Source organism: Contarinia nasturtii, unplaced genomic scaffold, assembly GCF_009176525.2.
Source record: "Contarinia nasturtii isolate CC-2019 unplaced genomic scaffold, AAFC_CNas_1.1 Cnas_scaffold_1674, whole genome shotgun sequence".
Taxonomy (NCBI): domain Eukaryota; kingdom Metazoa; phylum Arthropoda; class Insecta; order Diptera; family Cecidomyiidae; genus Contarinia; species Contarinia nasturtii.
In genome coordinates, this window is record NW_022199008.1 from 3796 (window position 1) to 18520 (window position 14725).

A 14725-nucleotide genomic window follows, 5' to 3' on the forward strand; every position below is an offset into this window, starting at 1 on the left:
GTTGTAGAATCTTGTGGTGGCATGGGGATGCGAAAAATGATTGGCGTGTCTAGAATCGACTTTGGCGAGAAAACTTTGCTCTTCATTACATTCTATTCATCGGTGATGCTACGAGAGCTTCGTCGTCATTATTAAATTCGCATGCATGACAAGAAGCTTAATGTTAACTTTTTTTATTTTGCCTCTCATGCATGTTCACTCTTTTCTGCTTTCGCACTTGTTCCAAGCTCTAGGTGTGTATTTTCGTATGCCATAAATTTGTGTTTGTAGTTTTTTTACTCTCTCTCTATTTTTTGTGCTATGCACTTTGTTTGTGCATTTGCACCACATATTCACTGCTCTTGATGATGTTCACGATTTGAATTTCAGCTCTCTCCTTTTACCCATGTTCTTTTCTCGTGTTCATTGTCAAAACTCAAACCCAACCTAATATGATAATGAATCTCAACGTTCGCATTCCAATTCGACATTCCCATATCAGAATACAGACTACAGTTTGGATATTTGTTTCATGGTGATTTTATTGCACCAGTGATTTTTGTACACATACACACAATTGGTGGCAATGATCATCCGACACCCTTACACACAATCACTGATAAAATGAATAAAAGTCGCGCATTTTACGCTGTCAATGTTGGCAAAAGGGTCCACAAGCTGCCACCTGTCCATTTTCACAAATCCATTGCCCCCGTTTGACTTCTCTTGCGCTGTATCCCATTCTCTTCATAAGCTACAGGTCGCCGATTTTTTTGGCAAATTTTTCATTATATTTAGTCATTTAAAATTGCTCATATTATCGCAGAAACGCTCATACGAAACTGAGTTCAATTTCAAACGGTTTAGCGTTCGTTGGATTTTAAATCACTATGCAATCCATTTGGCCACATGGAGTAAAGAAAATTTCATACATAGAGCTTTTGGAATTATTTTTATGAAATGTGCATATGCGCAATTCAGATAAAAATAGCCAACAACCGAGATTTGGGAATTAGATGAGCAAAACTACCTGGCCAACACGCTTCGTCAGGCTTGCGGTTGTTTCTCTATATTTTAACTTGGCTTCAATTTTTGTTTGCCAAAATTTCAGCAACTTCTTTGAATTTATACGTGTAATACAGTGTACAATGTACATTTTTTATCGTTTATCCATTTTTGGAAGCAATTCATATTGAAACGTGAACAGAAAAAAAAATCTGGATGTCTTATCGCATTAGATTTACTGTATGGAATTATTTAAAAGCCAATTGTTATGGCATGAATTTTGGACCGAGACAGAAGCTTAACAACATCTGGTTATATCTAGCTCTGTGAATATCAACAATATAGCCAAAATTCTTTAATGCATACGTTTGATAAATTGAATTTCGTACATCGTTTGGATGAAGTAAAAATTTATTATTATCCATTGGTTTATACAGATAAATTTCACGTTCATGTTTTTTTTTTGCTTTTACTCTCTCTCTCTCTCTCTCTCTCTCTCTCTCTCTCTCTCGCTATACTGAGCTTTTACAAATCTTATTTAATGTTTTCTGACAATAAAAAAAAACATTTTTTCGATAAAGTTTTTATGCCGAAAATAAATTTGAATCGCTTTATTGACAACACGCTTAGATTAAGACCAGCGACGATGACGACGCATCCCAAAGGCATGACAGGCAATAGCCAGTCGAATTTTTGACGAATATGATTAATTCAACCGGGCAGTACGAAAGCTTCTTTTTAGTAGAAAAAATACATTCTTTTTTTCACTAAAAACAAAATAACTTTGTAGTAAACGTAGAGATTCTTTCATTTGTCTTTATTCAAGTAAACAACCGTTCGATATAATACTAGAATACATGATTGCTTGAATAAATAAACCATTTATAATTTTCGGTATTACTTTGTCGCGATGAAATTCGAAAATTTGTCTGATTTGCTAGAGAATTTGTTGTTTTTGGAAAATCACCCCTCCCCCCCTGAAAAATTTTCCTCGCACACTACTGGTTTGAACATAAAAGCCCCTAGAGTGAATTGAAGTGTGTTTAGGGTGAAATTCTTTTATGTTGTACTGTTGGGTCCCGAGACAAACCGATTAGGTTAGAAAAGAGAGGCGAATATTCTCAAGAGCTCAATGCGTTGTATATAGCTTAACGTTAGAGATTTCTTAGCGCCACTTTTATTTAATGAACAAAATCAATATTATTTGCCGAATATTGTTGCTTGAGCCTCTATAATTTGCATGTGCACCAATTCATTGTGTGTTGTGGTAAGTTTTTTCGATGATAGTCACACAGTGATCAAGATGGGATATATGATGGAATTAGCATGTGATAGAAAAATCATTTGAATTCAAAATCAATGAATAATTCAGCCACTGTTTTTTTATCGGCAAGCGATTCATTTGTTTTGAAAACTTTTCATACGTCTGAATTCTTTCAAAAGTATTGACTTTGATTAAGCCGGTATTTATAAGGTAATCCATCGATCTATACTTCTCTCTCTTTCGGTTCATTTGCATAGTGTTGGCGTCAGCTGAGCAATAAATTACGTCTGTACAATTCTGAAAAATTCCAAAACAAATCTAAATTGGTAAAACGAGTCTTCATTAGCGTTCATTTTAATTTGTCGGCAATACTTTCGACAGTCTGGAAAAAACCGGCCTTAGCTTTCAATTTCTCGTACCATTTTTGTTGTTGTTGTTGTTTAATTGTGCGACCGTATTGTGGTTACCAGAAAAAAAAACCATCTGAAAAATCGTTAATGGACGAAAGACGAGGGAAGAAATTGTGTAAAAATGGTCCATCCAACACGTAAAATTCGAAATGTTCCGGCATTCGTAAAAATACACGAAATTTTATTCGACGAAATGTAAAATTACCGTGAAATTTTCGACACGTGGAATTTCAATTATTGTCAAACTTGATTTGTTTGGTATTTATGCTTGGAAATTTATTCAAACTGATGAGACTTTCGAAAATGTAACTTTAAAATTAAACAATTTCGACGTATCAGTATCGGTATCGGTGTGTTAACTGACTACCTTGAATTCTTTTATAGACTAGGCTCTATTGCTTAAAGATGAATTTAAACAATGTTCGCTTCGTTGCTCTGGTACTCAATTTTGTTCATTTCGTAATGCAAATTCGTAAAGGTGAATTAATTCACCTGGTTGAAATTGATGCCACCTTTCATGTCGAAACTAAATCCAGAAAATTAAAAAATAGCACGTATATAATGGTGTGATGAATAAGTGGTTGTTTTTTTGTTTTGCTACTAAATACCTCTTTGTTGTCTCAACCACTTGTTCCGGATTACTCTTTACTCGCAGTTGTTGCTCTTTTTTTTGCAATGTTGCCCACATTTTTGGTTGATGTGAATATTTCGTTTATTTTTTTTTCTGCAGCAAATAGCGAACATTTTAAGCGTGCTATCACCACATAATTGGGTACGATAGTGTGAAATTTTTGGAATTTATTCCCTTGCAATAGCATACTCGCTGCGTAAAAGATCAGGAGAATGAGAAAAAAATTCTTTGAGGCTGCAGTTGGTAAAAAAGAGAATGAAAACAGGTAATGTGATTCAGAGTATTCGCTTTTAATTTACTCATGATATAGAAAAGACGATTGCAATTAATATTAGTTTCACTGAATAAATGGCAAACTTTTGAAAATTGACGCTTTGGTAGAGTATATAGAGTATTATATTAGAATTTTTGTTACTTACAATTATCAGTAAATATAAAACATACTCTAGTAAAAATCTTGGATTGCATAAAAAATCGGAATGTTTACTATTGCTATGCTGACGATGGTAATATGTCGACACAATGATGACTATGGCAGCTTATAGAATCCAGCATACCTATTCAATTGAAATGCAATCAATGCTGGCGTGATTTCACATAGTCATCAGTCATCGGAGAGTGCCCGATCGCCTTTTCCATTATTTTTTTTTTGTTGCTATTTGAAATCGATTTATGATTTTCGTGAGCGTGAAAACTACAAATGCGGGTAATAAGGATTAAGTACAAACACCACCGCGAAAGTAAAACTCGGATGACTAAAGGTGAACTCTCGTTTCTCGGCCTTTCATCCGAATCAAAATCACCGACAAGTAAATAAAATGCTCAAGAACAGAAGCATCAACGATATTATTAATCCAACCGCATTTTATTGCACATTCTTTTTTGTTATTTACCGCGATTATATTGTGATCGAAACGTGATTTTTCACCCGACATGCATATTTATTTAATATATAAAATCGTTATCCCTGATTATATTAATGATATATGGACGCTGGCGTAGATTATACCATCTTGGAGGGCGAAATATTCAGTCTTCTTTGTTCCATTTTGATTTTATTTACATTACATTGGAGAGCTACGCTATCGTATATGATTATTCTGTTAGAATTGTGATTTTTTCGTTTCATTCATGTTTTGTTACCCATTTTTATGTTAAAAATATATTGATTACTAATCTAATTAAATAATTTAAAACACCTTAAGTTGAGTTCACAATATGAAGAAATTTATTTGATGAATTTCTAAAAAACTTTTGTATGCATTTCGACAAAATTTATTTGTCATCTTCAGCAACACGTAAAAGAGAACAAAGAGATAAGGTGTTTTAAATTATTTAATTAGATTATTTATCGGAGTTTCACGTTTTACGTTCATTCCACAAACAATATTTTTTTATATTGATTACATTTATGTGGAGGTGAAAAGTGCTTCAACATCTACATCGGTTAAATCACATTTGTACCGAATATTTTGTAATTTGTAATGCAGTTCACTATACTTCAAATTACATAAGTTAAGATTTCGGAAAACATTTTTGGTACCGAATTGAATTGAATTCATATTATTGTTATGGGTTTGACAATATAATTCAGAAATGTTTGGCACGAAACAAACGAAGGACACGAAACAGTAACACACGATTATCAAATTAATTATTATAATAATTAATATTGGTTATTTGCTTTGATGGGCCTATGTGCTTAGAACGTTGTTTGCATAATAATTAATAGTTTATCATGTTATTACAGTGAACCCATACAATCTATCATGCAACAAAATATCACATCTGTTTTTATAGTATACACCCATGGCACAGTATGGTGTACAACAATTAATTGGAGTTGTTGAAGCAATTTTTTATTTGTTTACTAACTTGCAAATGTCGCCATTGAATTCATTTTTTTAAAAACTATAACAGACAATCAATTCAGTTTTTTGAAATATACTCGTCGAAATGAACAAATTAAATTAAATCGCGATAGTAATTTTCGAGATAATATGCGACTTGCAATGGTGTGTTCAGCAAAACTTGCTACCTCCCATTTTGTTCCCAATAAATACCAAGTAACAACAGGAAATTATTTCCGTCGGCAGATTTTTTTCAATTAAAAGCAAAAATGAGAAAAAAGAAGCTTCGTATTAACGTTCGATTAACCTATTGCGGTAAAGAAGGTCCAGAGCTCTTATGCTTCAATCCATATAAAATACACGATTTATACACCAGAATTCATAGACTCTAAGGAGTAAAAAATTATATTGGCATTACAGCCCCTGGGACTTTGGGTTGAAATCTATATTCTATTAATGTTAAAATTCTCCATTCGCATTTAATTAACATTCAAAGCTTCAGTCCAATAAAAGCAGTTCACAATGTAGAATAAATGTGAGTGGAGCAGGTCATGGTACAAAAAACGGGTATAATATCACAGTGGTTCTTTTCTATATTCTATTAATGTCAGCCGGTGTATATTTGTATGAGATTGGAGACTTTTTTTTGCGAATCTCGCTAATGAGCGCCATCTGATTTTAGTGTGAATTAGATGCAAAAACTGAATTTAATTCTGTAGCATTGAAATGAAAAAGTGAAAAAACAACAACAATAGCACGGCCACACAGAGCTGTACATCTATGCGTGCTGATGCATACATACACATATACGCTTTCTTCATTCTTTCATTCCATTGCTATACGTATCTCACTGGTCAACAGATCTATGTAGCCATGTTACTGTTGTTGTTTTTTTTCTCTTTTTCGATTCAATTCATTGTAACTAAATTGAGTTCAACTATGGAATACAAGATGGCACAGATGAGGGGAATTCGCATTTTGTCTCTTCATAGGCTTAGCCGGTTGATTAATGTTAAAATTCTCCATTGTTGGCTTATTGAAAAGACATCCTTGTCGCCTTGAGCATGAATAATTTTCGAAAGATACACACACAAAGATATCATGCAATGAAAACTAGATGGCTTGTCGTATAAAATTCGAAAATAGTTGACACTCCGTATAAAATTGTATTTTTCCATCTAATTTCATACAAAATATCGTTTTTGTGTATTCTCTTTTATGCGGATCTTCTTCAAAGCATAAACGAAGAAGAACCCCGCACAAAAGAGAATACACAAAAACGATGTTTGGTATGAAATTAGATGGACAAAAACAATTTTATACGGAGTGTCAACTAGTTCCAAATTTTATACGACAAGTCATCTAGTTTTCATTGTTTTACTTATCTGTGTGTAGATGGTTAATTTTAGCAACATAGCTATGTTCAGTATAACCAAAATGTTCTCCAAAAAATATTAATTAGGTGAACTAATTTATAATTGGAACAATTAAAATTTCAATCATTCAAATCGCTATAGCGACCATGATGACTATAGTAGTCATGGTAAAATTATATATTTGTTCTGGTTGTTATGAATTAGCGAAGCAAAATTGCACATAATACTGATTTAAACCGTGCGATATATTCTAAACACCAATTTCAAATGGTACTTCGAGGTGGATTCGCATTTATGCGTGTATTTGTATGCCATTATAATGGCAAACTTATTCATTAACAAACTAATTGGTGAATGTGATTGTGAATTGATTTATTACAGTTAAAGTATTACCAATTTGGTTTATGCATATAGATCACATCGATGATATCCATAACATGTATATTGTACATACATAATCCGTTTGTATTTGGATAGAATTAAGTTGAGGATTGACGGAAGAGACTTTGATTCTAATTAATAACAAGGATCTATGACAACCGAGGCTAAAAGTTATCGCACGATATCTATGCAAGAGACCGAACTGAAGTGAGACGCAATTTTAAAGGATAAATGACAAATTCCATTTTCGCAAACTGTCACAAACCATAAAAAATACATCAACCAAACGCATGCAAACAATGTGTGTACGTATGTAATACATTCAGTGGCTGAGGCATGCGAATGGGCATAGCAAAGTAGTTGTGTTAATTAGAATGGTGGCGTGTGCAATATTCATGAAAAGCCATTTCTACTAAAACCAATTAAAATTTATTTAAAGCCAACCGTACAATTTGCGGCTGATGTTAAATAGTCACAAACATACATAGCACCAAAAAGTTGATATCGATATGATTTTTTTGTACGTATGTTTGTGTCTTACACTAAGAAGAGTTTGTTACGTGCATTTTAATTTGTCTCTTTCTCTTTCTCTGTTTGTTTGTTTTTGGCATAACTCAAGCAAGGTATAAGCTATAAATTTGAAAACAATTTTTTCCGGATTCCTACGATTTTGATTAACATTAGAAATATTATTTAAATTCCACCATTTTATACATCGATACATCAAGCATTACTTCCAATTTATTCCATCAAGCATTACTTTATTCAGGGATGGTATTCGACAAGACTTTTTGGAACGTGTATGTAGTCTACGTCGAAAACTCTAGTCTACATTTTCGACGTCGAAAACCTCATTTTTGTCGAAAACTCCTAAAACTTTGAAAATATTTAAAATGAAACACTTGAATGACATTTTTTTAAAGGAAGAAAGAGAAAAAATAACATGTTTGCCGGTTTTGTTTTGCTAGGAGCAATTTCAAAATGTCAGTATGCGTTTATTTGCACAAATAAGATGTTGAATTTGTAAATTTGTTGAGGTTGATCGATTTTTCACGAATCCATGCTGATTATGGTTGATTTTTCCATTGACAAATGTGTCGATTTTGCCATAAACTACCATTTCGAATAGTTTCGCAATCGTTGGCCGGTAATTCGATGCATTCCTTTTTTACCAGATTTAAGTATTGGTACTATTCTAGAATTTTTCATTGAAGCCGGAACACATCCTTGATTCAATGACTTACAGAATAGCACGGTCAACGGTTTTGTCAATGAGTGCGCACAAAAATCTAAAGAAATCACAAAAACTGTGTATATCATATGGGAGATAAAGTATGATATCGTTCAAAAAAAAAAAAAAATTCACAAAAAAAAAACATTCTCAAAGTTTGAAGGGATTTTAACGAAAGTTAATGGTACCATACAACATTTTTGAGCCAAAATCGAATGAAAAATTCACAGAATTCAAATATAAATCTACATTTTTTGTATTGTTCTATTTAAAATCCATTTATTTTTCTATTTGCTGTTTTTTTTTTTTTCGACAAATTGATGTAGACTACTTGATTTTGCTTATGTACTCTACCATAGATTTTCGACATGTCAAAAATGTCGAAAATTCGACAGAGTTTTCGACATAACATCCCTGATTGGCAGTGTATCTATTTTTATTAATGCAAAGAAAAAAATACAGGGGGAGGAAAATTTTTTAAGCCTGACCTATAGACGGCACTAGTTACAAATTGTTCTTGTGCTGTAATTGACGTACGAACTGTCAATAGTATTGCAGAAAAAAATTGAGTTGATATCTGTCGTCATTTGTTTTCAACAGCATTGCATACACAGAAACAAATAACCGAGTACGCTTACTCGCACTCGCGGTGTTAGCAGAGAGTCTACCATTCAAAATGAGTTACGCACTCTATTTTACTCAATTTTTGGTGTTAATTTCATCCAAGTAAACACATCATAGTGAAAGAAGAAATACATGTGAAGTCAAAGCCGCATGCGTTCAAATTGAAATTAAAAAAAAAAAAAATAGAGTAAAATAGAGTACGTAACTCATTTTGAAGGGTAGACTCTCTGCTAACACCGCAAGTGTGAGTAAGCGTACTCGGATATTTGTTTCTGTGTATGCAATGCTGTTGAAAACAAACGACGACAGATATCAACTCAATTTTTATTCCAAGTAACCTCGATATTTTTGAAAAAATGGATAAAATCGAATATCGTGCGGTGATTAAGTTTCTCACAAAAGAAGGTTTGACATCAAAAGATATCAATGATCGCTTGCGTGCTGTTTATGGGGTCCTTGCCGTGCTGTTTCTCCATCGTATGCCACAGAAAAACTATGGGCAAAACAATCCAAGTGGGGTAAAGAATCATGTCGCAAAATAGGGTGTATAAGTGATACAAACAGTTCAAAGAAGGCAGAGAACGTGTTGAAGACGAACATCGGCCGGGAAGACCATCAACATCAACTGATGAGAAACAGGTCAAGCAAATCAAAGATCTTGTGCTCAAAAATCGTCGATTAACGTCTAGAAACCTTGTCGATATTGTTGGCATTTCAAAAGGATCGATTCGAACAATTTTGAAAGACCATTTAGGCCTCAGACGTTGTGCTGCTCGATTAGTTCCAAAATCATTGAATTTCTTTGAAAAAGAGAGACGTGTTAATGTGTGCCAAGAAATGATTTCTGACTATCAATCGGCCATGAAATGCATCATTACGGGAGATGAGACTTGGATTTATGCATACGACCCCGAAACTGCCGATCAGTCGAGCGAATATCGTGCCAAAGGCGAATCAAAGCCAAAAAAACCACGACAAAGCAAGTCCAATCTCAAGGTTATGTTAACAGTTTTCTTCGATTATCGTAGTGTGGTGCATTCGGAATTTCTTCCAACTGGCCAAACTGTTAACAAGGAATATTATTTGGGTGTTATGCGCCGTTTGCGTGAAGCAATTCGAAAAAAGCGGCCGGAATTATAGACAGACAACTCGTGGTTTTTGAAGAATAAATAAAGAAATCGATTTTGAAGAATAAATAAAGAGTTTATATTTTATTAATAAATTACCGGTATTTTTTGTCCACAATAGTACTCTGTGAGCTCACTTAGACTATATGACAATATGTTACTTAGACTATATGACAATATGTGACAAATGAAGAAAATATTTAAAAAAAAATTTCTTCGATTTACAAAAACTACTCTATTTTCTGTATCACCTGGTGAAATGAGAATAAAAAAATCACATTCCTTATCATCCAAATCTTGATTTGGATTTCTTCACACTGCAATTATGTTCCATAAGAGACTGTATAAAATGCAAAACTATAGCACAGCTAGCGCCACTACGGACAACTATGGAGTTCTAGTCAGTTGTTTGTAACTGAGCAAAAGTCTTTTCACTAGTTGGCGGCAACTTAGTATAGATTACATTGAATTCCGTCGTGGCGCTAGCTGTGTGACACTTTGAGCATAATTTCGGTACGGATTTCTTTTAATGTTTGAGTGCTCTAATACCGAGTCTCCGAGAGTTTCATATAAACTTTCCATGTGATACCTATTGAATAGTAAGCGAATACCAATCGTGATTGAATCAATAGGCGTCATTTGGCTATTGCAAGGCGAGTTTATATGAAACTCTCGGAGACTCGGTATAGTGCACTCAAAGAGTAAAAAACAACAGATTTTTTTTCTCAATTCTTATACATAACTTAATGGTCTATTTTATTTGGTGTGATCAGAACGTAGAAATTTGCTATCTCTATCTCGCAAATCGTCCATTACCCGTCTCTATGCGAGCTGTTTTTAAATGAGTTTGGTTCAAAACTGAATTCTTATCACAAAATGGAAAACGACTAACAACATCTTTGAGTTCTTTCCTTTGATCCTCATTTAGTTCGTGTGGCTGTTCAACATTAATACATTTAGGCGGAAGCATATCGGCTTCAAAATCTTCTTTGATTTGAGTCTCGTTTGGGTCATTGTCGGGTTTTACTCCATCGACTTTTATCACCTCAATGCCAAAAGTATTATCAACAAAACACGGTTTTATGCGATAAGCATTCTAAAAATCAATGCCTAAAATTAATTCAGCGGGACATTCTTTTACAATAAGTGAAGGAATGGTTCGTTTAATGCCTCTAACATAAAAAGGTACCTCCATATAACCAAAAACAGGATGTGACGTCCCGTCAGCCGTGGTTATATGTATATTACATGGTTTCAACTTAACTCCAATTTCTTTTAATTTTAAATACATAGACCATCCAATAATAGTGGTCATAGCTCCACTATCCAATAGCCCCTTGAACTTTAAACCATACGTTTGAATGAATAAATATGGTCTACCGTCAGCTTTCAAATTAATACGAGCCTTGGCGATGCTCAAGAATTTACGTGGAAGGGTTTCGATAGTGTTTATTCTACTATGAGCTTTTCGTCGCTTACCTCCACATCCGCGTAAGCGACGAATTTGGAGTTTTTTGAATGGTTATGACAAGAGCATTTGGGTGCCAATACACCATCTCGACCACACCGGAAGCAAAATATCCTAGTAATGGCCTTATCGCAATCGAAAAATCGGTGCTCGTTTGATTTACAATTAAAACAAGCTCCTTTATATGCGACCTTATCGGTTTCATCACTACTCTTTGTCAATACCACCTCGGATTTACCCGGATTCGTGTTTTGTTTTACATAATTTCTTGGTTGAAGGTTTCTAAACCTCTGATTATTACCAATAGCACAGCATTCAGCTGTCTCAGAACTCGAATCGACTTGTTCATATGATTCATAACCATCTAATCCATTTTCATAAAAAATCTGATTAGAATCCGCTTCAATAACGTTCACAGTTCTTCTGGGAAAATATGGTCGGAAATTTTCATTTGATTTAGCCATAGAGGCTTTCACTTCCGTTTTATTTCTTAATTCATCGGCCATTTCGGCCGTTCGGAGATGACATGACGTTTCTTGAACGCTTTCCCATTTACGACCAATGACTCTTTCTCTCAATTTGTCGTGAAGACCGTTTTGAATAATAGAAATCCGCTCTTGCTCGTCATAAACGTCTAGCGAATCAAAATCGCGCAATACCGAAGCTATATAATCCATAGCTCTTTCGTCCTTTCCTTGACGTTTTTTAGCTCTTTCAGTTCTGGTCAATTTTTGAATCGTGTTCGGTATTGAACATACCATTCATACCATTCATACACACTACCCTTAATGAGTAAATGGAACTTTCTATGGATTTCTCCATATGATACTCCCTCCGCGGAACAATACAAATCTAATTTCTTAAGAAATGCACGCACATCTCGTTCCTCGGCTATTTTTGAATTCGAGTCGGCTGAAAAATGCCAGTTCAATTTATGTATAGGTAAGCCACGATGATTCGAACTGAATTGACTCATGTCTCCGAAACTGTTTACTTGTCCGGGGCTAAATTCATTGAATAAACGATTTCCTTGCCCCACTCGGTTATATGTATTGTACCGATTGTATGCACGAGTATCAGTTACATGCAATATACCGAGGTGACTATTTTCCAACTCACTCACTTTCTCTGTTGAGGAATTTAGTGCCGTTAATATTTGGTGTACAGTCGATTGATTTTGACCATTTTCTCTCACTTGTTCGTTCACATCATTATGGTTGGTCACACCTTGTGCACCAGTCTGATTTGCATCCGTCTGTGCTTCAATAAGTGGCACCCCCCTCGCTAATATGCGAAATATTAGAAACATTTGCCGGAATAAAATCGCTGAAGGCGCTATAAAAATATTTAGTTCAAATTAATTTCAATAGATGGCGCTGAAGGCGGCAGAAAAATATATTCAATAGGTGGCGCTTAAAGCGCAATGAGTTCTCTTGTAAAGTAGATGAAAAAGGAACAACTATTAACAGATTGTAAGCATGAACGACGATAGATGGCGTTGACGAATTTTGGCTATTTATTCTAAGAGACACAAAAAATTGACAGATTTCAAAACTTTATGACATCGGCGGCCTGTATCTTTACTTTTTTCGAAAAGTTTCAAGGGACTTTCGCTTGATGGCGCTAAATGAGAAATGAAATGGCCGAGGCTTCGCCCTATGACATATTTCGGGAGAAAGATCAAATACTACCGCGGCTTCCCACACAAATCTAAATTCATGCACTTTATTGCTATCTTGTGTGAATTAAATGTGCTGTCGTCAAGCGTCCAGCATACAAAAATTAACTGTCGACTGTGCGTCCAGTATCTTGGTCTGCATAGAGGCCCAAGAGAAGAACTTGATCGGTGAACGTCGCAAGAAGAACTGATTTTTACTGTCAAGCGCTCAGCCTTTTATACTCTTGGGTTTGCGTAAAGAAAATGAGAGGAAGAGAGAACGAACTAAGCTGTTTGAGTGAGCGCTTGTGTAATGGTATGGCGAGCTATTGGACGTTTGAGTCGACGTATTTGTGTGTATGCGTGTGAATGGTCAAAGGAGAGAGTGAGCGCGCGACTACGTACATGCAAAGTGAGTGCATTGAGTAAGGTCATGGTTAAGACCGACGGTGCTGTGTGCCATATAATTTAAATGAGCAACGTACATGCTTAGCGAGGGGAATGCTTGAACTGTGTGATTGTGCGCGTGTATGCATGAAGTGAATGAAGGGGAAACGACTAGCATGCTATCGTTGTTGTGGTTTTTGAGAGTACATGTGCTCACTGCATGACCAAATGAATTTTGGCATTTCTGAGAATTGGCTACACTTTTGATTAGAATAAATTCACTTTTTTGTACTTACTTTTGCGTGTTGTTTGCCACTATTTATTCACTATTTTTTGTTAATTGTCTTGTTTTTAATCTATTTTGCATGCACTTAATTTTAGCCACCTTTTCTTTTAATTTTAGTTTGTAAGTATTTATGTTAATTTATTGTTTTCGCTTTGTTTGGTCCATGCGCGTGCTGCTTCTATTGGGTTTCTAATCGGAACTGTCATTATTGATGTTGTGGTTTGACAATTGCATGCTTGTCAAACTTTCTTTCAAATAATTTTGACCGTTAAACTGAATTGGGATAAAATTGACTGTGATAAATGGCTGTGATAGTTTTTAATCTAGTTTCTAAGTTTTTATGTAATACATTTTTATTATTTTAATGCATGCATCCAAACAGTGTTTATCAAAGAAACTATATAACAAACATTCATAAACAAAAAACTTAACAAACTTAACGAAAAATGGGATCATACATGACGCTAACGTTACTAGATTCCAAACTTCTTATATTAACACAATTTTTAGAATTTTTTATAATAATAATAATAATATTTATTCACCGCCAAAAACTGGCTGAATCTTCTTTGAGTGTGTACATTGATTTTTATACATTTATGGTGGGAAAAAGGTTTAATCATTAATGTGTGCACATCTGATCACCGTTAAAAACCACATCTTTTCAAAATTTAGAACAGAAAACATTTTTTGAAAATGGAGAGAATATCATAGATATATAAATAAATAAATAATTGAAATATTCAATAGTTAATATTCAAATTGCACCCGAATACAATGAGTCAAAAAAAAAAAAATAAATATAGGGAAAAAAAATATCACATTAATTCGTTAAAGAAAACAGTATTATGATTAGATATCATTGACAACTTTAAAAAATGTTCATCGCTTAAGGCTAAAAGTTGATTTTTGAATGTTGATCTCTTTGGTTGCGTTGAGAATAGTTCTTGTACTTTGTTTGACATTTTGCACATTTGATTGATTGGTACCGATGGATTTATTCTCAAGAGTTTGTCGTTAATTTTGAAAGATTCCACATTTCGTAAATT